At 40.4% G+C, this 14,629-nt stretch overlaps 1 protein-coding gene across 2 annotated transcripts in view; it reads right to left on the reverse strand.

The window, feature by feature from the left end:
* nkain2 (sodium/potassium transporting ATPase interacting 2) overlaps window positions 1-14,629 on the reverse strand; it is a 69,206-nt gene that overhangs the window by 53,006 nt on the left and 1,571 nt on the right. The gene's annotated exons all lie outside the window — the stretch shown is intronic.

The following is a 14,629-nucleotide window of genomic DNA, read 5'->3' on the forward strand; positions in this document are numbered from 1 at the left end:
GGCTATGTGAGTCATTTTTTATTGGCTTTATATAGCATACAATGTATGGAATCCCTGACACATATACACATACTGAATTTCACTGCCACCACGATGTCTACTACATTCAAACACACACTGTGCTTCTATTTTGGTGAGACGTGACTGTAGTTTGGCTGATATGCTGATACGGAGCCAGGCTGAAAGCTGACACTGTATCCGTATCTCACTTTAGCTGCTGTATTCAAAAATACAAGAGATTGCCAGATCTGATTACTGTGTCTGTGTGTGTTTGTGTGAGTATGACAGCGAGAGCAGAAAGAAAAAAAAATACAGGGCGGTAGTTGGTATAAGTGTGTGTCTATGTGAGAGGGAGATAAGAGTGGAGCCAAAGCAGAGGGCAGGTGTGTAAGGTAATAAGACTAAATCAATTCATACTGAGAGGGAGAACGAGGAGAGGAAGAGAGAGCAGAGGATGAGAGGGCATGGAGAGAGGGATGAGCGGTGGAGGAAAAATGATTACAGGTAAAGATGAAAGTGTAACACTGAGCTCTTTTCTGGGCTCACACATCACCCAATATCTTTTCTGTTACTTAAAGGGATTCAAAACTGAAACAAAACTCTTCTTCAATGGTGCCTTCAGGGACCATGTGAGGAGAAGAGGATTCTCTGGATTCATGCTGAAAGACATGAGAGTAAAAGACCCGGCAGACAGCATCAGCATGTCTGTGTGTGCACATGCCTAACAGTGCATGGATATGAGTTTGTGACTAGCATGACAATGCGAGTTCATTCGCGTGTGTGTGTATGTGTGACAGAGAACAAAGAGGCAAGTAATATATTTATAGATCAAAATAATGGCAGCTTTTGGAGAAGTGACAGAAGGCCTTGGCAGGCAGCAGTGAGAATGTGACCCATCAAGGATAAGAAAAACGCTCCTGTCAAAACACTCTTCCATGCTGATATTATTCCATGCTAACCAAAACACAGAGGCTAACAAGTACCAGCAATTTAAATCATGTGTTTAATCTTCTGTTTCAAAACAAAAAGTCACTTGTCAAAGTGCACGCAATTTTTTACACATACACTGTTTCATACTAAGACACAAGGAATCTCAAGGTTGATTTTTACATTAAATGAGGGGTGATTGATTGATTTAGACATATGCCAGATGTCATTATTATTATTTAAAAATAGCACTTCCAGGTACATTTATCTACATGCATTCTGCATATTCTTTAAGGTAGGTTTGAAATTTTACAAATATTACAAAAGTTATAATGAGTGAATGAAGTCATTAAAATGGCAGAGCAGAGCGTGCTGCGCCATTTGTTAAAGATGCACCAAAAAAATAATTGTATCACATTAGAACCAAGAGTAATTGTTTGAAACTGTGGTGTTAAAGGTCCTTTTTTAAATTTATTCTCAAAATAATTGAAAGCGATCTCTTCTCTGTCTGTACATTAATAGCCTAATGTTTCTTTCCTGTTACCGTAGGCAACAAACTCCTCATCATCTACCCAGACTGCACTCAGTGGCAAAGGTCATGTGTTCGCTGAATATGGTTTCTCAATAACAAATAGTAATTTTGCACAAGATCAAATCAATCTACTCATCACCTGAGTATCTGCCAGAACAGGAAAATGTCAGCTTGTACGCAGTTTCTTCCTCCGTCCACTGAAAACACTAATGGATGAAGTCAGGTTTAAAAATCATTGATGCTTGTGTGCATTGAGCCTCTGATGGAAGAGTCAATATTGACCAAGTGATGGTGATCATTAGCAGATAAATCAATAAAGGTCATACCTACTTTTTCAGACAACCTTTGGTCTAATTCTTGCAGGATAACATCCACTTCGTCTGACTGTTGGCTACTCACATCAGGCCAAGGTAAATGCTCCAAATCAAATCGGAGGAAAAAAGCTATACAGCTAATCATAATGTAGGTTGTTGCTTAAATAAAAAATCGTTAAAGCATAGAAACATGATAAATAGTGTCTTTTTTTCTGGCAGAAAAGAGCCGACAAGGCACTGAGGATCATTCTGTCCAGCATTTTATCAAAACAGCACTATTGTTTCAGTGATATTGTTACAACACAACAGTAACACAGCTGATCGGAAGCCACAAATGGGTTTTTCTTTGAGCAGTCATTTTATTCATTTCCTTTGTTACCAGGGTGACAAGTCCTGGGCAAACCTGTGTGATTGGTTACCTAGGAAGAGTGACAGTGAAGACACTGGCTCCTTTGTGAAAGTATTTTCAACTAGAAGCGCTTAGAGTGGATGCACAAAAAGCATCGTTGGAATATTTGAACACATCGCACAACCACAATGGAGAGTAGCGTCATGTGAGTTGTGCCACGTTTTATCATTCTCTCTCCACCTCTGCTTAGTTTAATATGTTATCATTGTTGTCAATAGTCATCCCTACAGACATAGCATAATATAAACAGATTATTCTACAACACTAAGAATTGAATTTTGTGACTGCTCGAGATGTCCGTCTAGAGAAACCTCACATAATGAAGAGGACACAGCTGAATGCAATTCAAGTAAAACACTGTAAATCTTTGTCTGCAGTTTCTGCTGAAATGTAGCCACAGTAGCACTTTTATAATAACATTGATCGAAACATTTATCAAGCGACATTGGGCAAAACCCAACCGTGAATGTAATAACGGCTAGAAAATATAATGGATTATAATACTAGGTCTCACAGCCAAAAAAGGAGACTGGCCTCCCAAAAAGACTGACAGCATGTGTCTCAAAAACACCATATGTCTCAGTCCAAGTAACAAAGCTCTCTAGAGGTCGGGTAATTATGAAGGAGCAAAAGAGGACGTCAGGTGACATCAACACACGGCCACAATGTCTGCATGTGGAGGAGGTTAGGGTAAACAGATGGGCTGAAAAAATATCAGATTTTAAGCCATGAGACTGCAGACTGAGAAAAGGATCAGCTTTACTAGAACTAGAAAGCATTATGCCTCCTACAACAGCAGTGTAGAGGCATACCCAATTTGCAAAATGAATTGTTTTTGTGCATTTTGATGATTACTTTGAAAATCCACAACCTTAAACCGCAGCTCTCGAAAGAATTTCAGTTTATGCGGCACAAGCTAACAGAGGCTGCAGAGCAGGACAAGGATGTTTTGATAAGAGACTTACTTTAGTGCTAGTTAAGCAGCAACCTTCGGAGCTCAGACATGAAGCCAATGTGGCAGTGCTAAAAACTGCAGTTCATGCTGCAGCCCATAGGGGCTGGCGAGTCAATCCCCATAGCCTCCTATGGTAAAAATGGCCAACAGCTAAACAGCATCCCAGAGCCTCACACTGAGCCTCAAAACGGGTGACGACACAAACAGGTGACAACACAAAAGCTTCATCCATAGCAGAGATGAGTCAGAAACAATGACTTGAGACTTGACTTGAACTTGACTTGACTCGTGAACAATGTTCATTTCATGGAATTATTTATTTCATTATTTCATTCATTTCAGTTTATAAGATGTGTTATTACGCGCAACAAAACGCATGTGTGCAGCCACAGGTTCCAAATCATCAACCTCTCCTGTAGCTGTGCCATTTGTGATACCATTTGGATATGACGCCTTCCAACAGATGGCTAACAAGCGAACGGCAGCCTGCAGAGTGTGTGGCGTCAGGACAAACGATGCCAGCTCAACAACGTCCAACTTCATCAGGCACCTCAAAAAGCACAAGGATAGGTCAGTCTATCACTTGGTTAGGCTAAAGGGAAACTTGGACCATATGGTCAATGGTGCTAGCAATGGTGGTAGCTAGACAGAAGATGCTGCACTTTCAAAATAAAATACTTACTGATAGTGTAAATACATTCCCTAGTATTCGCTTAATATTCTTGAGCTCATTCAGTTTTGATTCTTGGGTGCAACCGTCTCCTCTCAGACTACAGGACATTTTCAGTATTTGCTCCACTGCTACAAAGTCACTACACAACATATTTTGCTGTCTTCAATGTCTGCCATCTATGGTCATTACTGATAACTTTGCAGTGTTAAACGACCCGTTCATCCATTAATCATCCGTACATTCATATGTCTTGTGTATCTATCCATCATTGATCCATCCTCTCTTGTTATCATCTGCCCCTCCCATGCCTCCCCCAGCTCATCTCACCCCCCAACAAGCCCTCTCTCCATTCATTCATCCAAATCTCAGTCCTTCCATCCCAATATCGATCCACGCACAGAGACACTCATCTATCCTCTATGAATGTATCTATCCAACCATCCATTCTTCCTTCTCTTCCCTCCATTCCTCCCTTGGCTCCTTATCCCCACTCTGAGGGTTTCTACAGCAAGACTTAACATGCTCCACTACCTCCGCTGTCCCTGCATGTGAACACACACACACAAACACACAACATCAGTCCCTACAGGATGCAGACGCAAACACACACAGACAGCGTTTTCACAGCTCCCTGAGCAACTCAAATGGCCCAGGAGAGACTGTGCAAAGCAGCGAAAGAGAGAAGAAAAGAGAGAGAGTCTGAGTTTGAGAGAAAGATTGAGAGGCGCAGAGAGAAAAATTACAGCAACAGGGTCAACAATGATACAAGAAAAATATGGTGTAACTGCGTAAGAAACCATGCGCAATCTTTGTCTTCATTATATTGCTGGTAGAAATACAATATATTGACATCAAGAAAAGTAGCAAGATGAAATAATATTGCTGTTTTTTGTTGTTTTTTATATATAGTATAGTGTTGATAAGTTTATAATCCTCTTGTCTGTGCTGAGTACCTTTCCCATATGCAATTGGACTCAACAAAATACCAGTGTCATTCTGAAAATACAGTTGTTTTCCCTCCAAACAGTACATGTTCATCAGACACCAATCATATCTCCATCTGTATCTTCATGTGTAATTAAACTAGAAGCATTGCTTTGCAGTTGCTCACCATTATAATTCAAGCCCCCTTTGATGTAATAAGATCAAAACCACTGCGCAGGCGGAATATCAGGATTCACAGCAACAACAATAGCAACAACTACATCAACAGGATATGAGTTCTCTGAGAACAATAGGAGTGTTTCACCTTGAGGGGTAAATAACAACACAGGAGCAGCTAACCAGCCGAGAGTCAGCAAGGTTTCAAGTGCATTAAAATAAAACAGAGAAGCAGGCGTCTGTCTGTTTCTCTTTGTCCCGTCTGTCTGCCTGCGTGTAAATATTGAGGCAGCAGTATTTGAGCAAACACCATCTCGGCTCATCCGTCAGTGGTGGTCACGCACAAGGTCAGCTTCCAGCACCATCGATACACATCTTAGCAGCTCAGCAGGCCGTGTGCGCGCCTGTGATATCGCTCGCGCAAATCCAGTACACGACCTTTGCTGCATGTCGTCGCCTCGCTTTCCTCTCACTCGCCACTGCAGAGTGTCGATATGAAACCGGCGGCGATTTCCAAAGATGGGGTCAGGACTCAGGAGCATGATGCAGGAAGATTGAAATTGGCCAGCGGATTACTCTGGAGAAACAAGCAATTGAATGCAACTGGCTGAAGGAGCTCTGTCAGTGTCCTCCACAGCTGCAATTTAACACGAAGATTACTTTGCACAAAAAAAAGGATACTGTCAAGGATTAAAAACATTGTAAAAAGCCACGTGTTTGTTTTTTCTCCATCATACATCGCAACAAAATGTACAGAAGTGAAAGTCTGAATGTTCTAACGACTGCTGCGCTCTGAGTCACTTTGCTTTATCTTTGATATGTTGCCTCGTACTTTTTTGCCATCAAAGTAAAGAAAAGTTAACACTTCTAACAACGGAACATCTCGAGCCAAACAGTTGACACTAATCATTTGCCATTAGGGATGTACTTCCCATTCATTTTCTCCACAGACACTAATAGGTGACTCACAGCGTTTCCTTGGCTTTGGTGGGCATGAAACTCCCATGGTTGCATCACCAGTACAAAAGATAGCTGCTTGAACAAAATATCTAGTTCTATGTAAACAAAATAAATGAATAAAAAGTATAAGCCTGGAGAACATAAAATGTTATGTGGTCAGTGAGAAATATTCAGCTACAGTCTTGTTCTATGCAGACATTTTGACCTAGGAAAAATACTGTTGTGTGCAATGACTAGAACTGGACACAAGTAAAATGTGTATATTTACAATATCTTAGCTTGGATGCCTTAATTCACAATTTTTGTGGCACAACATGCACAAAATATAATCTGGATGCTGTAAGTAGTTGACTACTGTAGTTGACTGTACTGACCGCCTGCTGTATAACAAATGGCAGAATTTAACCCTTTTACATGATGGCCACTAACACATATCCTGCCCTAGTTTGACCAGTTTGTAGGGGCACTGAATTCAGTCAGGGTCTTTTATTTGTTTTTTGTTAGCTTTGCTGGAATCTTTTGTTTTCTTTAATTGCAACATGGTTTTGCCAGTTTGACAAAACTTACCAATACTTTAACTTTTAATCTCAGTCATTTGTGTGATAGCACACAACAAGCTACACACTACTAACTGCAGGCCACTGCTTTAAATATTGTGTGTTTATAACAAATGAAGTTGCTGTTCTAAAATGTAAAAGTTGCAGTCTAAAAAATAAAGTCTGACATCTGGAATCCTTTTAAAACTGCTGCAGCTCTGATTTGCACCTTTGACCGTCCCCCCTCTCCCCTCTCCATGGCAACAATAGAGAAACTGGCAGATGGGTCTAACAGCCATCAGGCCAACCTGACAGAAAACACATGCTCAGAAAAGGGGATGGTAAAACTGGCAAAACCTGAATCTTGTGATGACCAATACTAATTTTTATATCTAGAGACTGTATTAACTGTGAGAGCTGTATGTAACATACAGTTTGCAGTACAGTTTGTGTATTGCAAAATATGTATACACAGCAAAAGGTGGGTTTCAGTTTCATTTTACAGTTATGATTTCACAATACGCCCGTCAGTATCACTGAGACTATAGAACAAATAATCCAACTGTGTAAGGATTCAATTTAAAGGCTCTACTGAGCTGTGGAGGAATACAGATTGAGTCAGCTTTTCACTCTAACGCAAAGATTTGACTTTTTTTCGGATTCCACTCTTCCGCAGCTTCACGGACTGTTTTATGATGACAGAGTAAGTTGATTCAGTATCATGGTTTTGCACAGTTTCTGTGCGACTCCAAATACTTTTGCAAAACAAGCCAACTGGGAGTTGTTTTTACAAAGAAAACATCTAGTGTAGAAAATCACAGTTTATTGAGAAAGCTTTCAAAAGAATGAAGTGGAACATCGTCTCTGCACAACAGCTGTTGCTGGTGACAAAAGCTTTTTGAAATAGTTCACCATGGATCTGAAACTTTTGACCTATCTTCCAATAGAGAGTCAAACTGCGTTAGAATATCTTGGCCCTCTCAACATTTAAAGGCTCTTCACAAGACAGTGGATGCCTTCTTTTGCATCTGGTAAGTGGTGTGATAAGTTGTGAATGATAACAGGTGAGCACCTTGTCCTCAAAACCTCCATGGTTCACAAGCCAACAGTGTCCCACCATTCTTTGCACTTTTGCATAATACATGGTCTGAAAAACATGTGCAACTAATCTGCAGGACACACAAGGCAGCCATGCAGAGACAAACGACACACAAGTATGTATATCTCCAACCTTTGTCTGGTAGAGATCTCAAATAACCCACATACAATGACTTGGTGGGCTAGGTGTTACCAAATTTAATGTACATTTAGCTCAAAATATGGAATGAAATCTTTTTCTGATAATGATGCAGATAACTGGGCTTTCCTATCGGTTGATACAAATCTTATACTACTTGTTGGTGTAGAGGAATAAAATACTTCCATACAGGTACCTCTTTTGTTTGCTCCTTGCTGTTGGTCTTTTTTTTTTGTGAGTCAAGTCTACTGGCATGCTGCAGATAGCACCCGGTGCAAACAGAGTTAAGGTGAACATATCTGCCCAATAGATCAGCCCCATTATCAGATACCTGATCCAGCGATGTAGACAATCTTGGGGCCAATATCTAAAACTATATTGCATTGGTGCATTTTAAAAGGTACTTAGTAGGGATGTAGCATAAAATACACATTACTAAACATTTGATGCTTCAGTTGTTGGTCTATTTTTTCAGATGATAACACAAACAGATCGTGCCGAGACCCACATAGACAAGTTTAGTTAGTTTAGGCATTGATTCAGCTTGTGGGGTAAAAATAACTGAACATTTGTGGATGCAAGAAAGCCAAAGGACTAAAAATCAATGCTGTTAGCCTTTGTTGCCCTGAAGTGAAGGAAGCAAATGTTCCAACTAAGTAATTAAAAATATCTGTTATCTTGGATGGAGCTTATACATTGTCTGAACTAAGATAATGTTTAACACAGCAAAGAGTGCCTTGCAATCTCTTAGAGAGGATGACTGTCAATAGCAAGGTAATTATTTTGGGGACAGTTCAGCCCCTGCAGCTGAAATATTACTTCTGTGCCACTGCAAAAAAAATGGTCACAACTGAACCACTGGTACAGGCACTGGTCCTTTGTTTTCTAGACTGTAGCTTATAACCCCTTGACGATGAAATGAACTACCTGTAGAAAAGCACACCTGCTTTCACAAACTTCAATGAAGGCCAGAAAACTAGCACTGGTTCACCTAGGACCACCTGACCAATGACCAATGACTTTGGCCTGATCCATTTATGGCCTTTCTACAATGTGCGATTTTTAGCGATCTTATAAGACCATTGCATGACACACTATACTACGTGAATCTAATAAACTTTGGTACAGCGTCAAGTTTGATGCGTGCAGATTGTACGATGACCGTTTACTGAAACGCAGGCGATCACAGGTTACGTCGTACATCAACATGCGTGGAGTCATAGCAGCTGTCACACTGTGAGTCAGTCATTCTAAATTTCTGACACCGCTAGAATTTGATCTCAGCTTATCTTTGATCGCAAGACGCTGACAACGACCGTCGTGGAACCTGTCTCACAGTGCGATGTAAGACCACCGATTTAGAGCCATGACCAAAGATTCTCCTACGATGCTCGTCTTTCGTCTGCGACAGCCCAAGGTCGCACAGTGTAAACCGGGCATTAGACCTGGGGCTGGACTGATCTGGCACAATGTAACTACCACATCAGGTAAAAACTTGTGCAGAGTCTATTGAAAGCACACTGAATGAACTGCCAGTCAAGTCAGTGGCTGAGGTATGATGTCTGCCATCCTCCAAGCAGAGCCAGAAAAACAGGTGAAGACAGATAAAGGAATGAAAACGGCCACGAAGACTTACATCGACAAGGGTGGGCGTATATATAAAAAGATAGAGACCTGAAGCGGGAGAGACTGACAAATTAGAGACTGTGAAAAAGAAAGAGGGACAGAAAATCTATAGACTCAGAGCTGAGACTGTGTGTGGCCCTTGTTGAAAGCAGCGCGTTGTACATAAAGGATAGGAAAACCTTTTTATCTCACTGAGTTGCAGCAATGAGGTAGCAGGTCTGAAGATTATGTTTGTTGCCACGGAGCAGAAGCTCGACTCAAACCATTCTCAATGTGCATTCACTTTAAACCGCTGAAGAACTGAGATAGCCACATACTGCAGATAAATATGACTATCGCTAATAAAATGATATGGGAACTGAGTGTGAATTTTGCAAAGCTGCAATACTGAAGGTAATTTTACTAGTTATACCAATGTGCAAACCGAGTCTACGGAAGTTAACAGAAAATCCTGTCTATTATACTTTAAGCTGGGGAAATGGATGTTTGCCTGTAATATTAAAGTCGACATAGCTCATGGATGCTTTTCTGAAACTTGTCTTTCTTTTATTCAAAATGTGTCTTGGATAAGTATTGACTTAAGGGTTTTAAATGACTGCACAGTCACTGTTTTGCAATCAGGTAACACACACAGCACCCATGCAGAGATACCATTTCTGCATTCATGTCACAGCTTCCAAGAGGTAAATTATTCATTATGTCCCTCAGTGGTGGAAATGTCACAGGGATGTACTGCCACAGAGAGACAAACAGTATGTCTCAGATAGCCTATGGCCACTCTAAAAGATGTTAAAGAATTTCTGTTTTGTAATTCAAAACATCAATTATATTTCTTTTATTCTACCTGATTAGGAATTATTATCTCGCTATAATTGGGCCCTACATTGAATTACAAGGCTATAATTTTACTCCATTTACTCTATTTAATTAACGTACACACCAACAACATAATTAACGTTCCATCAACATTTAACACCCACCAGCAATCTGCACAAGCTCCAGCTGAACCAGCCAAAGGTGGGAGGCCATGGGTCTGTTACCTTTCACGTCATTGGATGATTTAGTCATCTTATTTTTTTTCCAGCCTCTGACAGTAGCTGGTGGGTGTTGTGGACATATATAGCAACACGGACCTCAACCATCGCCACAGACAGTGAGTCACCGGTGGCATGGCGTGTGCTGTATATTTGTGTGTGTGTGTGTAGGTGTGTGGAAAGGTGTTGGTATTTCAAACAAACGAAAAAAAATTGTTTTGCTATGCTTTGTTCCATCCAACTTTTTCACTTTATTTTTTACAGTGTGTATGTGATATTACATAACTGAACTGCATCCACAGCCTAATCAGGATTAGGGAGATCAAGATTAAAGAGCAAAGTTGAGGAAAACCCATATGTATGTGTGTTTGTTTGAGTTACAAGAGTAGCTCAAACAAATACTACAAAGTCCACAGTTTATTTGCACTGTCCTCCTGCCTAAAAATCAGCTTGTCGGGATTAAACACACAAGACATAAAGTAGTTTTCCTTAGAGACTGGCTGGTGACACCTGTTTTTTTATTATGCTCAGCGAAGCCTGGCTTTATATTTACAGTACCGATATGAGAGGCGTATTGATCCGTTTCATCTTACTCTTGGCAAAATAGCAAATAATAGCAATATTTTCAACGTACGTCTTCTAAAACCTTGTAAATCTGCAAAAATCAGCTCTTACTGTCAGATAAGTGATGTTCTCTTCGCATACAGACATAAATCTATGACTGTTCAGATCAATTAATGGAATTGGATCAGTCATGTTCTTCTTGATTTTCTATCTTTGATGATTTGATTCTTGTTTGACTTTAATGTAATGTGGGAAATTCATCAGTCAAAAATGTATTGATTGGATTATTAGCAAGTTCATTTATCATATAAATCAATCATTTCTTTCAAGAGCACTTTTTTAAGAGTTGTGTGACAAAAAAAAAGGAAAACGCAAACAGCTGCTCCTTTTAACTGACATTTAACACACTCTGAATACAGGCTTTGACTTTGTATTAGAAGCATACAGAATTTCACGAGGGTGGACTAATTAGATTGGGCACATGGTGACGTCAGTTGTAAAGTAGACATACCTCCAAACTGGATCATTGATCTTTGCTACAGTGACATCGGCTCTTAGCAATTAACCTAACTAATGAAGCAGGAGAAAAACTGCTGTTAAGAGTTACATAAGACATCAGTTCCACTACATAAGCCCGGCATTGTTTTCTACTCTGTGAGGTCACCACCTATTAGGTGGAAGCTCACAAGGCAAAAACAATTACTTCCAGTGGGGGTATTCAGAGTAGAAAGCAGAGTAAAAAGGCAGCCTTTTAATTTGTGGTCGATGAGACTACACATTGAACAATAAGGGCTGTGGACTGTGTGGTTTCTGGTGGGCAAACACAGCCAAAAAAAAAAAAAAAAAAAAGAGAGCTGTGAGATAAGTGTATTACTTATAGTAGATGGGCGTCGGCACACAGCCATTTTGAAAAAGCAGGATAACAGAACCAACACCGATGCCAAGTAATGAACACACCCTTCATTGGTTAGTTTCCAATGCTGTTACATTTAATATCAAGCAGCCAAACGAAGTCCCTGCGCAGTGTGAAATACTGCATCCCATAGTATCCCATGTTTAACTTTACAGCAGAAGTAGGCACGTTTACAGCCAGGTGCAAAAATAGTTTTGGTCTCTTTTAGAAGTTCCCTTTTAGTGCCAACTGGATGGGAAGATGAATGTTTGTAGACCTTACTTCATATTAGGATTTATCATATTATAACGGACATGACTGCTTTGAGTGATGCAGACTCACATTAAGAGTTTCCTGCTTCTGTGACTACCTGCCTGTTGAAAGATTAGGGGAAAATGTTGAATTTTTCTAACAAATATTGTGATTTTATTTGCGATAGTGAACCTCTAAATCGCTGTCTCAAGACCTGACACTAATGGGGGCCCATGGCACGTAGGCACAGGAACTGTTATTGAAATAAATCAATACATTTATTACAACAATGACTCCACCCATGGTCTTTATCTATGAGACAATCCACTTAATCTGTCTATCTGGTACAACAATAGTGTATGTGTGACATCTCTCACATACAGAGACTTCAGTACTTCAGTGATTCCTAACATGTCTAAACAGACTACAGTACAGACTACAAAAACAAACATACATATTAAAACAATGTAAAGGCGCATGCGTGGGGATGCAGATGATCGCACACGCTGTCAGCCTGCTTCAGCATTCAGTGGTTATTTAATATTTTACAACAATCATCAGGATTAAGGCCACAAACCTTCAGTGTTGCAGATAACAATAACTCAGAAATAGGGGGATTTATGTGAGTGATTAGTAGCATAATAACCTGCACATAAAGATTAAGCAATCCTTGACTCCTTGAGCTGTATTATAACGGTGCTTTTAACATACTGGTTAAATACTTGTGAACTAATGACAGAGAGACTGTGTGTTCCTCCTGCTGTGGACAAAGTTGAGGACTTTCTCCAGGTGTTTTTTTCAAACACCCGACCACAGAGTTTAGTTTTTCAGCCCTACTGCTCACCCCAGCTCCACTCACGCTACACCTCTTTGCCTGTTTTTTAAATAACCAGGAGTTTAGGGTAGACAAGGACTCTGCCAATATGGCAGCAGTTGGAGCCTATCACAGAGAGACCAAAATCGGTGAAAAATGGATCTTTTCCCATTTAAAACATACCAGACACTTTAACTGGTACAAGTTATGTCAATGGGTGGATAAAATCTAATCTAACACATCTAAGAAACCCACATGTCCCTTTAATATCTACCTTAAACAGTGGAGAGCTGCTGCTTTTTGCACAGACATGGATTTCCCCATCAGGAGATGTCTTAATGGCAGCAACTGTAACAGAGCTAACTGTGCATGGACGAGCAGTAACATACAGTAGACCTCCAGCACAGCTAGTGGTGGTATCAGCTGGCATAGCTATTACAACAGTTAACAGAGCAAAACATGTTGTTGACTATGGCATAGCATTAGTTCCACTGCATTAGACACAATGACTATCTCTGTGACAGCATCTCATTCACAAACACACACACACACACACCCTTTATTACTCCTACGGAAATACACAGCAACCCCCATTTACAGCACAGTGATGTGTTTATATATGTACCCCACATGCAGCAATCTCATTGGCATTCTGATGTAGACATGTGGACTTAAACAGCTGTCTTTCTTTAAATGAAAATATGCGCGGCAACGGCTTATTTCCCAGCACAATAGAGCACACACTCCACACACAATGAGAGTCATGTACACAATATATTATGGTGAATTAGGTGATTTTCCTGGACTTCTCTTTTGTACTGAACATGTTGGCCTTCATGGTGTCTGTACCAGTGTCCTATTCAACATGACAATAGGTCTTCAGTTTGCACAGGCTTACTGTATGACTGCATAAGCATTCCTCTGCATTTATTGCCTCTGCACACATGCATGTACAATGTCCTATTCAGTTTGAAAACAACCCATCCTTCGACAGAACCATTTCACAAATCTGTACAGTTTTAAAGAAATGCAGCACTTATTTTGTGATGAGTGGTACCACTCTCCCTAAACCTCCTCCTCCTGTGCTTCTAGCTGGGACACTCATTCCCTTCATTTCCCACAGTAGCTGCCGCAGGATGTTGCATGAAGTTATTACTCTATGTTAGCTGTTGGTCTTGCTGACACTTTGCACAGTAATAACTCTTCCTTCATTTAACTTACGGCCTAGATTTTTATGCTTAATACTGATGGTTATCTTAGACGGAAAATGATAGGAATTCACTGCTGGACCAAATTATTCAGCATCAGTTATACACCTATGATCTATAATACTGAAAACATGACACCCAAGTGGATGTACTTATTTTGTAGTGCAATGTAATGAAACACTTCATATGTAATTTCTATGCAATCTCTACCACAATTTCCATCCCTCTCCATTCTAGCAGCACTTGAATACTGTTGGTTGGTGTTGAGTTAAAGGTAGGGTAGGAGATTTCATTCTGATGCACTTTTTGTTAAATTAGTGTAACTTCTCTTTACAATCCGATAGCATCCAATTAGTTCGGCAGTTTCGCATTAAAACGAAAAATATGAATCATCTGTGGAAGCTATAAAATGCTAAAAACATCAGCCAATCCTCCGGGTGGACCCTGCGAGGAGCATTGGCTGGTTGTCACTCTCTTCCTGCTCTGCGTGCACCAGAGAGGTACGTGCATGATGGCCGAAGTCACAGTCAGAAAGCTCGTCTTCAGGTAATGCGCGTCCATGTGATTGGAGGCGTGGCTTCGGGGTGAGCTCTGA

The sequence above is a fragment of the Parambassis ranga genome, chromosome 24 (assembly GCF_900634625.1).
Source record: "Parambassis ranga chromosome 24, fParRan2.1, whole genome shotgun sequence".
NCBI classification, from domain to species: domain Eukaryota; kingdom Metazoa; phylum Chordata; class Actinopteri; family Ambassidae; genus Parambassis; species Parambassis ranga.